This window comes from Onychostoma macrolepis, chromosome 04 (assembly GCF_012432095.1).
Source record: "Onychostoma macrolepis isolate SWU-2019 chromosome 04, ASM1243209v1, whole genome shotgun sequence".
NCBI classification, from domain to species: domain Eukaryota; kingdom Metazoa; phylum Chordata; class Actinopteri; order Cypriniformes; family Cyprinidae; genus Onychostoma; species Onychostoma macrolepis.
Genome location: NC_081158.1, coordinates 4,083,163 through 4,094,027, shown reverse-complemented (window position 1 = coordinate 4,094,027; position 10,865 = coordinate 4,083,163). Strand labels below are relative to the sequence as shown.

General features: G+C 42.9%; 1 pseudogene; it reads right to left on the bottom strand.

The window, feature by feature from the left end:
• Positions 1-2,122: 2,122 nt before the first annotated feature.
• On the bottom strand, positions 2,123-4,786 carry LOC131539239 (uncharacterized; annotated as a pseudogene).
• Between the last annotated feature and the right edge of the window lie 6,079 nt (positions 4,787-10,865).

Here is a 10,865-nt window from a genome sequence, read left to right as displayed (position 1 = left end):
AAGAGTGGGTTAACATTAATAAGTAGCAAAGTTTTTCACATTCTAGAAATCATTCTAGTAAAAGTTAGATTTTTTCCGCTAAATTAAGTCTAATATAATATAGGTCTTTCAACAACACGTTTGATTTTACAGATCAAGTTGTGAACAGATGAGAAAATCTTCACAAACTCAAATTCCCCAAAAACCACCATCCACATTCACAAACACACCCATATGTGTTGCAGTCATCTTAAAGTACTGGTTATTATGCTGTCTAAACAGAAGTGCATTTGTTATGTACGTAGAAATCATATGGTAATGATAAGTGTGTGAGAGAAACAGTGAGGCAAGTCACTGAGGCATACATTTGAAACAAGACAAAACAGTAAATGGAGAAATACTTTGAAAGTCCTGGAAGCATGTATTGGGTGGAAAACACATTTGTCAGATATGAATGTCTTCAGAGTCCCTGGAAGAAAGACAAGGGCAAAATGTAAACAAAACCTGTAAAGGAGCGGCGTGGAAGCTGAAACTCCTTGCCTTGTCATGATGTGATGGTGCTATCCGAGTCAGAACGCTGCTGCAAACACACGTGCCATTAAAGAGAAGCAAGCAATTACTGTTGAATTGACATCGCTGGTCAGTCTGCATGCCAACAGGGTTCATGATAAAACAAAGCTCTATACAAACACTCTTCACTTAACTTACAGACTGTTACTTCCTAGAAGTTCAACATTTTCTGTTTTCTTTGTCCCATATCAGGAACACAAACAGCCTAAGCACTGCGGTCAACACCTCGGAGTATCCATGCTGTTAAATAAAAGTCTGTAGACAAATTTAATGGCAATGTTAGCTAACAAGTGTTGCAGCGGAGAGAGGATTAACCCTAAACCTACGGGTTCTGTAACAATGCAACACATTAAAGGGGAAAATATAAATTGTCATTTTTAGGCATTAGAGTGTTTCTAAAGGAAAGGTCACTCGTTTGTTAAAATGCAAAAGGGTTATTATGGGTCTCATGAATGTAACTAAAATTATGCCAATCATCTTTTCCTATAGGTCTACATACAGAATTTCATATGAATGGTGGACAAAGCTGCATTGCGATTAAGAACACTTCCTTTAGATATTATTATTATTACATGGAGCGAAGATGAAAACCAAATGCCATGGAATTGTTTCTGAAGACGGTCAGAACCTTCAGAGGTACATTCATATAATTCATTCATTCATAAATTCATTTGTATAATTCCCTCAGCACTCTTTTACAACCTCGCAGCTTTTGTGCCGTGTTTTCTCTCAAAACTAAAGTAAGTTACTCTGCTGCTGAGCACCTGACACTGTTACTGAAACTCTGCTTTATGCTGCACAGTATTTATTTATCGTGAGATGTTCAAATCACGGTAATCGAATACGGTTTTAATGATAATTAAAAAATGAAACGGTAATACTAACCGTGGGAAATTTTATCATGATTTATCGTAAAACCGGTAATCGTTACATGTTCGTCTAAAATAAGAAAGTCATATACACCTATGATAATTTTAGCGTGACTAAATCATGGGGTAATTTTCATTTAGGCCCTTAGGGAAGGGGAGTTCTAACAAAAGGCTAACAGCTGAATCCTTCATGAAGGGCCCTTCCAAAACTGCATTAGCAAAGGGTACATGAAATGGTAAATTCACAGAAGTAATTTGATCGTTTATGGTCATGTGACCCATTCATTTTAAAGCTAGATAAGGTGGGATGGTTCAATTGAACATATGAACAGAATAATTAAAATTGTTTGTTTCATTTTGCTATTACTCACATTTCCATGATACATGTCATGTAATCTTTAGTTAAGTTCCAAAGATAAAACATGTTTAATAGTAAATACATTAGGTGAATGTGAGTACCATCAGGGTTCAAAGAAAAGATGTCAAGAACACATACCCTCTTTTACATTTACATTTACTTTTAATCATTTAGCAGACGCTTTTATCCAAAGCGACGTACAAATGAGAACAATAGAAGCAATCAGACCATCGAGAGTGCAGCAGTATACAAGTGCCATGACAAGTCTCAGTTAGTCCAGCACAGTAGACGTAGCTAGGGTTTTTTTTTTTTTAAGACAGACAGACATAATAGGTAAGTGTTAGTATTAGTTGGTCAGGTGCTGGCGAAAAAGATGTGTCTTTAGATGATTTTTGAAAATGGCTAAAGACTCAGCTTTACGAATTGAGAACGGAGGTCATTCCACCAGCTGGGCACAGTCCAGGAAAAGGTCTGTGAGAGGGATTTGGTACCTCTTTGTGATGGCACCACAAGGCGTCGTTCACTTGCAGAACGCAAGCTTCTGGAGGGTGCATAAGTTTGAACTAGTGAGTTTAGATATATTGGTGCAGTGCTAGTTGTCGTCTTGTAGGCAAACATCAGTACCTTGAATTTGATGCGAGCGGCTATTGGTAACCAGTGTAACCTGATGAAGAGAGGGGTAACATGAGCTTTCTTTGGTTCATTAAAGACCACTCTGGCTGCTGCATTCTGGATCAGTTGCAGAGGCTTGATAGTACTTGCGGGGAGGCCTGCCAAGAGCGCATTACAATAGTCCAGTCTGGAGAGAACAAAAGCTTGGACGAGGAGTTGTGCGGCTTGCTCAGACAGGAAGGGTCTAATCTTCCTAATGTTGTATAAGGCAAACCTGCAGGAACGGGCCGTTGTAGCAATATGGTCTGTGAAGCTTAACTGATCATCGATCACAACTCCAAGGTTCCTGGCTGTCCTGGAAGGAGTTATGGTTGACGAACCCAGCTGTATAGAGAAGTTGTGGTGGAGTGATGGGTTGGCTGAAACCACAAGCAGTTCTGTCTTGGCAAGGTTGAGCTGAAGGTGATGGTCTTTCATCCAGCTAGAAATGTCACTCAGACAAGCTGCAATGCGGGCAGCTACCGTCGGATCATCTGGTTGGAATGAGAAGTAGAGTTGAGTGTCATCAGCACAGCAGTGATAAGAGAAGCCATGCTTCTGAATGACCGATCCTAATGACGACATGTAGATGGAGAAGAGAAGTGGTCCAAGCACTGAGCCTTGAGGAACCCCAGTAGCAAGAATTTGTGACTTTGAAACCTCAACCCTCCAAGACACCCTGAAGGACCTCTCTGAGAGGTAAGATTCGAACCACAGGAGCGCGGTTCCTGAGATGCCCATCCTTCTGAGAGTGGACAGGAGGATCTGATGGTTAACTGTGTCAAAAGCAACAGACAGGTCCAATAAGATGAGTACAGAGGATTTGGAAGCCGCTCTTGCCAGTCTCAGGGCCTCTGTAACCGAGAGTAGGGCAGTCTCAGTAGAGTGGTCGCTTCTGAAGCCAGATTGGTTGTCGTCCAGAAGATTGTTCTGTGCAAGAAACAGAGAGAGTTGGTTGAACACAGCTCGCTCAAGTGTCTTTGCAATGAATGGAAGAAGGGATACCGGTCTGTAGTGTTCTAAAAGTGCTGGATTTAGAGAGGGTTTTTTAAGCAGTGGGGTTACCCGAGCCTGCTTAAATGCTGTTGGAAATGTACCAGTGTGAAGAGAGGTGTTGATAATGTGAGTAAGCGCAGGTATGACCGAAGAAGAAATGGCCTGAAGGAGGTGAGAGGGGATAGGATCTAGCGGACAAGTAGTGGGATGATTGGAAAGGATGAGTTTGGAGACCTCTGCCTTCGAGAGAAGACGTTAAGAAGTTATCAGTTTGTGGTGGGAGGAATTGGTCACTGATGGTTCGTGTTTTCTTTGTAAAGAAAATTGCAAAGTCATCAGCTGTAAGAGCTGATGAAGGATGAGGGGAAGGAGGACAGAGAAGAGAAGAGAAAGTTTTGAAAAGTGTGCGAGAGTCAGAACAGTTGTTGATTTTGTTGTGGTAGTATGTCGATTTAGCCGTGGAGACGTTTGCAGAGAAGGAAGAGAGGAGTGACTGATACACACTAAGGTCAGTAGAGTTTTTTGATTTGTGCCACTTCCTCTCTGCAGCCCTTAGTTTAGCTCGATGTTCACAGAGAACATCAGACAGCCAGGGGGCAGAGGGGGTAGAGCGTGCTGGTCTGGATGAAAGGGGGCAAAAGTTGTCCAGGCAAGATGTTAGAGTGGAGCAAAGAGTGTCAGTAGCACTGTTTGTGTCCAGTGCTGAAAACTGAGAGGGTGAAGGAAGTGCAGATGAAACCATTGAGGAAAGGCAAGAAGGAGAGAGAGAGCATAGGTTACGGCGAAAGGTGACCTGTGGGGGAGTGTGTGCTGTGTCCGGAGTTAGTGTGAGGTTAGAAGTGATGAGGAAGTGGTCTGAGGTGTGCAGTGGAGTAACTAATGTGTTGTCAGTGGAGCAGTAGCATGTGTAGATGAGGTCAAGATGGTTACCTGATTTGTGAGTAGCCATGGTAGACACTCGCTTGAGGTCAAATGAAGTGAGAAGAGTGTTGAAGTCAGCAGCCTGGGGTTTTTCTAGGTGGATGTTGAAGTCACCGAGCAGTACCAGAGGAGTACCATCCTCAGGAAAGTTTGACAGTAATACATCCAGCTCTTCCAAGAAGTTACCCAGTTGACCTGGGGGACGATACACAACTACAACGTGGATTTTAACAGGGTGGGTAATCGTAATAGCATGAGATTCAAATGAACTGTTGCCTGTATGAGATGGTAGATGATCAAATTTCCAATCATTTGAAATAAGGAGACCCGTACCTCCACCCCTCCCAATTGTGCGAGGGCTGTGGGAAAAAGTGAAGTTAGTGGAGAGTGCTGCAGGAGTGGCAGTGTCCTGAGGTTTGATCCAGGTCTCAGTTAGGGCCATGAGGCTGAGACCGGAGTGAGTAGCAATAGAAGGAATAAAGTCTGCTTTGTTTACAGCAGACTGGCAGTTCCCTCTTATAAAGCATATTTTTTAAACCCTAGGCCCAGGGCATATGGATGCTCACTTTTAATAGGAATTTGCCCAATGTCATGCAGAGCTCCAACCCTAATTAAAATGACCTGAACCAGCTAATCAAGGTCTTCAGGATTTCTAGAACCTTCCAGTCTGTAGTACGCCGGCCCTCCAGGAGCTTGGGACACATGAACCGAAGGGTTAATTCACACACAAGTCATAAAATTTTATCAATCATTTACTGACACTTATGTTGTTCCAAACCTGATTGATTTTATTTTGAGAAGTGTCTGTGTGTATGACTTTATTTTGAGGTGTGTGTTTGTTTTTCTCCATACAATGGAAGTCATGTGCACAAAAGCAGTTTGGTTGCCAGCATTCTTCTAAATATATTACTTAATGTTTCACAGAAGAAGAAAAAAAAACAGGTTTTGAAAGACATGAGTGTGAGTAAATGAGGACAGGTGTTATAAGTACTTTAATAATCTCAGTGAACTGGCATCTTTTTCAGAAACATGTCGTCATCATCAATCCTTTATTTAATTCCCTGGAGAATATTGAAGGAAACACCCTCAAGACACTCCAACATGTCAAAGCAGTGTGTTAACAGCTCTAGTAAAAAAAAAAAAAAAAAGGGTTGCTTTTATTTTGGTGTACAAATGATTTTTTTTAGCATGCAGTGACACCTCTGGAAAAGAGTGTCCATTGCTGTGAATCTACATGTTCTTTCTTTTGGTGATTTTGCAATTCCCATCAGACAAAACTCTATTAACTGGTTTTAGATACCAGACAAAACAGTTGACAAGACAGTTTGAGTAAAAATTAAGTGTGTTTAAAGGAAAGGTAAAAAAATTGAAATTGTCCTTTTTTGAAAACTTTTCAGAGAATCTTAGTGTGTTCTTTTTTTGTTCCCAGATGCACCAAAGATCCAGATGATTACTGGCAGTTTGGAGGATATCTGTCATTTCTGGTACAGAATCATGGACCTATTGATGTACGTTTTGATTTCACTTGATAGTAACCCTAACTGACAACTTGACAGAGAGATGCCATTATTAGTTATTCAGTTGCTCCTGGGTTCTCTGAAGAACTGTGTGATAATGTAAATTTACATCTCAATACATTAAAAATGTTTAGGATCAATAGTGGTGTGAAACAGTGAAAATCTTGTAGATGTATAAGTTTTCAGTTTGTTTCAATTTTGGAATGTTTTACCGTAATCCTGAAGTCTGAGAATGTCATGAAACGGTTCTGCTGTTAATTACTGGAGGAGATGTTGTGTTTCATTTAAGATCTGTAACTGAATCATTCCATTTAACTTATACTACACGTTTTACACAATTTAAATACTACATTTAATTTAGTAAATTTAAATTAAATGTAAAGACTGTAATTTAAAGTTGCGAGATGATTTTAATCAGTTGTATCTTGTATGGGTTTTTTTTTTCAGACTTTTTTTGTCTTCCAAAATAAAACTAAAATTACAACCTTGAGCATGTCTTGAAATGTTATTGAAGGTGTTTGATCGTAATAATCTAGGGAAAATCTGTTAAATAACATTGTTTTCTGTTGAACTGTTGGTGCTGTCACTTTATTGATGGTGTTTGATCATAAAAATCTAGGAAAAGTCTGTAAAATAGTTTAAAACTGTAAAAAATAATAATAAAAAAAAACGGTCAATTGACTGCCAGCTATGGCTGCCAAACAAAAACCATAAAATTAAAGTAAAATATCTTAATTAAAACAAGGAAAACATGGTAAAATAAGTGTTTTTCTGTAAAATTTATAATGAAAATATCTGTAGAATTATTATTTTTGCATGTTATTTTAATAAAGATATTTTACTGTAATTTTTTTTTGTTATGTTTTTTCTGCCGTAGCTGCCAGTCATTTGACCGTTTTTTTTACGATTTATTTTTTTTACAGTGTAAAACAACTGAATACAATTAATTTCTACTTAATTGTAGTTGAAATATTTGTGAACTAGGTCAAGAAATACTGAGTGAATATGACAATTCTTTTTGTTTGTATTATTCCTCACCTCCAGGTATTTTAATAAAGCGGCTCACTAAAGCTTTATTGCTCAGTCAGCTTGGTTCTGTGTCTCCATCGTTGTGTACTCATGGACGAGACATGAAGATAGTGATAAGAAAGTGAAAAAGGCTGGAAGTCAATAGCACATAATGCCAGAATGTAAAATTAGCTATTTTATGCATTTAAATGGTTTCTTAATTAACGAGAGAAAAAAAAAATAGTATATCTTTTTTTAGTATAAGGGCACTGTGCCCACATATACTTGTGCATTAAATTACAAATAAAATTAAAAATAAAAATACACAGCCTTTCAACTTGAGCCTTATATTGTGATCTCGATTTGCAGAATAGGCGATATTTTAGTAAGCATTTGAGAGACGTTCTTTAATGTGATGCACATGCATGCACAGTTTGCAACTTTAATTGTGTTTTTGGTAATTTCGTGACTTAACTGACGACAGAACTACATTTTATGCTCATAGTTTTTTGTGTGCTTTATGATGAAGCAATATCGAGCTTGCGCCTCATATTCGCGTAAAGTTGAAGAGTGTGCGCCATATGACCCATGAGCACATGATGGCTGACAGAACAGGAAAGTTTGTTTTACTGACATGTAGCCTAACAACTATGGCGTTCGGATAGGTTCTTTATTATTACGCTGTAACATGCACTCGTCTCACTGAACGTCTCACTGACGTCTTAATTTTTTTAAATGTTTTCCTATTTAATCCATTGAATTTAAGATGCAGACGAGGCGCAGACGAGGCACAGACGTCACGTAGATGTCACGTAAGTCACGTGTGGCAGTGAAGTGTCGAGCCAGACGTCACGCGTGATTCACGTGTGGCTGTGAAGTAATTTTTATTTTTTTTTCTAACACGTACCATAACACGCTGCTCACACGGTGTCACAGATCCGCCCACAGCGTCATCCACACCAACCACCTACACCCGTTCGCAATCACCGGAGTACTGATTACCACCTGTCATCACTTACCTGCTCGCTATATCAAGTCACTCACCACAATCCTGCGTTGGTTGGTCTCAAGGTCGTAAGCCTGGCTCACTTCCCTACTCACCTCTTGGATTGCCTGGATCCTCCGTCCTGTAAGCCTCACCGACCGACCTATCACAAAAGTGTCACTTTGAGTTGGACGAAGTCACTGAGTTAAAGGACCCCTTTGTTTTAAGTTACGTTTTGTTTGAAATCCTTCGGGATCAGTTTATGTTTGTGGGAAGGAAATAAAAGAAGTGTGTTCCCACTAACCCTGTGTTTGCCTCTCCGTCCAAACCTGACAGAAGACCAACCCCTCAAAAAGGAGTATTTGGACGTTGTTAAACTGAGATGGAAGACCAAGCTCTCCCAACACGGACCCATTCACCGAACTAGTTCACGCTCTCCATGAAGCCCTCCAGCCTCCTCCGGCCCTCCCATCTCCTTCCGGTGCCCAATGGCCAAACCTACCCTCTACTCCGCGATGCGGCCACCTGTAGTGGCTTCTTGCTTCAGTGTTCCCTGTACTTTGAGTTTCAACCTCACCAATTCCTGAACGATCGGGCAAAGATAGCTTTCATCATGTCCCTGCTGTCCGGAAGAGCCCTACAGTGGGCTGAGGCGCTCTGGAATTCACACAGCCCGTCGTGCGGTCACTGGGTGCCTTCACCGACCATTTCAGTGAAGTGTTCAGCCATACAGCCTCCTCCATCTCCGTTCACGAAGAGCTCTTTCAGTTACGACAAGCCAACATGTCCATCCATGATTACACCGTGAAGATTTCGCACTCTAGCCGCCGGCAGTGGGTGGAACGAGACAGCACTTCGCCGCCTATCGACGGGTCTTGCACCCTCCATAAAACAGCAGATGTCTGTTATTGAAGACTCAGTGGGCTTGGAGGGCTTTCTCCAGAAATCGTTGCACATTTCACAACAGTTAAATGCTTGTCGCTCGGAGACTACCCCAGCAACCACCTCACAAGGATCGGTCCCACTTGTGCGGAACCCATGCAGGTGGACGGTACCACCTATCTCCGGAGGCAGGCCCGCCCGGAGAACCCACAATCTTTGTATGTACTGCGGCTCGGGAAGTCACTCCTGGTAGCCTGCCCGTTCGCCCCGCGAACTCCACGGTGAGTACGGTCCATCTTCACCCTGATGTTTCCAAGATTCCACATAGTGATGCTCTAATCATTTACCTGAACCGATCCTTTCCAGTTAAAATCCTCATTGACTCCGGAGCCGCAGGAAATTTCATCTCTTGACCAGCCTCCTTCAACTCCAACTACCCGGCTCCGAGTACTACATCCTACGGTTCCACCATACAAGGCAAACCGTTGAGCAAAGGGCTGGTACGCCACCACACTCCAGAGGTCACGCTCCGCGTTGGACACTTTCACGAGGAACAAATCTCCTTTCTCATCTTGGAGGAAGCCATTGTGGATGTGGTGCTGGGTCGTCCCTGGCTCGTAAAACATCATCCAGACTTGCATTGGAGTTCGGGAGAAATCCTTCGTTGGAGTGCTTCCTGCTTTGAAAAGTGTCTCCCCAGTCTCCCGGTACCTCGCCAGTCCGTACCATCTCTCCCACTCAACTCCACCACCGTAGAGAGCCCTACCACACTTACCTCGGTCAAGATTCCCAGAGCCTACCTCCCTTACCAAGACGTGTTCAGCAAAACGGCCGCTACTCGTCTTCCTCCGCACAGACCCTGGGACTGCACCATTGACCTGTTACCCGGGGCCAAACTGCCTAAAGGTCACGTCTATCCCCTCTCAATCCCGGAACGCATCGCCATGGAAGAATATGTGAGAGGCGCTACAGCAAGGGTTCATCCGTCCCTCCACATCTCCGCAGCCTCCAGCTTCTTCTTTGTCGCCAAGAAGGACGGGGCCTCCGCCCATGTATAGATTACAGAACGCTCAACGCACAAACAGTCAAATTCGCCTATCCCTTACCACTGGTCCCAGCTGCCTTAGAAGAACGTGGGGCCCGAGTTTTCACCAAACTCGACCTCCGCAGCGCCTATAATTTAATCCGAATACGGAAAGGAGATGAATGGAAGACGGCCTTTATCACGCCCACCGGGCACTACGAATATCAGGTTATGCCGTATGGCCTTTCGAACTCTCCATCAATATTTCAGAACTTCATGAACGAGATCTTCCGGGACATGCTCAACCGATTCACCCTCATTTATATCGATGACATCCTGATCTACTCTTCCACCCTCGAGGAGCACCAAGACCATGTTACCCAAGTTCTCCAACGCCTCCGCCAGCATCAACTGTATCTCAAGCTCGAAAAATGTGAATTCCATCAAACAAAGATCCATTTCTTGGGATACATCATCGACGCGGATGGAGTACAAATGGATCCAGCCAAGGTGAAAGCCGTAAAAAATTGGCCACAACCATCTTCCATCAAGGAGCTCCAACGGTTCCTCGGGTTCGCCAACTTCTATCGACGTTTCATAGCCCATTATAGCCATCTGTCAGCTCCTCTAACCTCTCTCCTCCAAGGAAAACCGAAATCCCTTACCTGGACGCCTCAAGCGATGCAAGCCTTCCAAAGGTTAAAGTCCTCCTTTGCACCGCTCCAACACTCACCCATCCAAACCCCAATCAACGCCGTGGTGGAAGTGGATGCTTGACGGTGGGGAATTGGCGCGGTCTTGTCGCAGCTAAAAGGCGAACCTCCAGTGCTTCACCCCTGTGCCTACTTCTCCAAGAAGATGTCCCCAGCAGAACAAAACTACGACATCGGGAACCGCGAATTACTGGCAATCAAACTAGCACTGGAGGAGTGGCGGCACTGGCTAGAAGGCGCACAACATCCGCTTGAAGTGATTACTGACCACAAAACCTCCAGTACCTTCGCGAAATAGCGCCTAAACCCCGACAAGCCCGCTGGGCCCTTTTCTTCACTCGATTCAAATTCACTATCACCTATCGTCCCGGCCACAAGAACCTCAAGGCCGA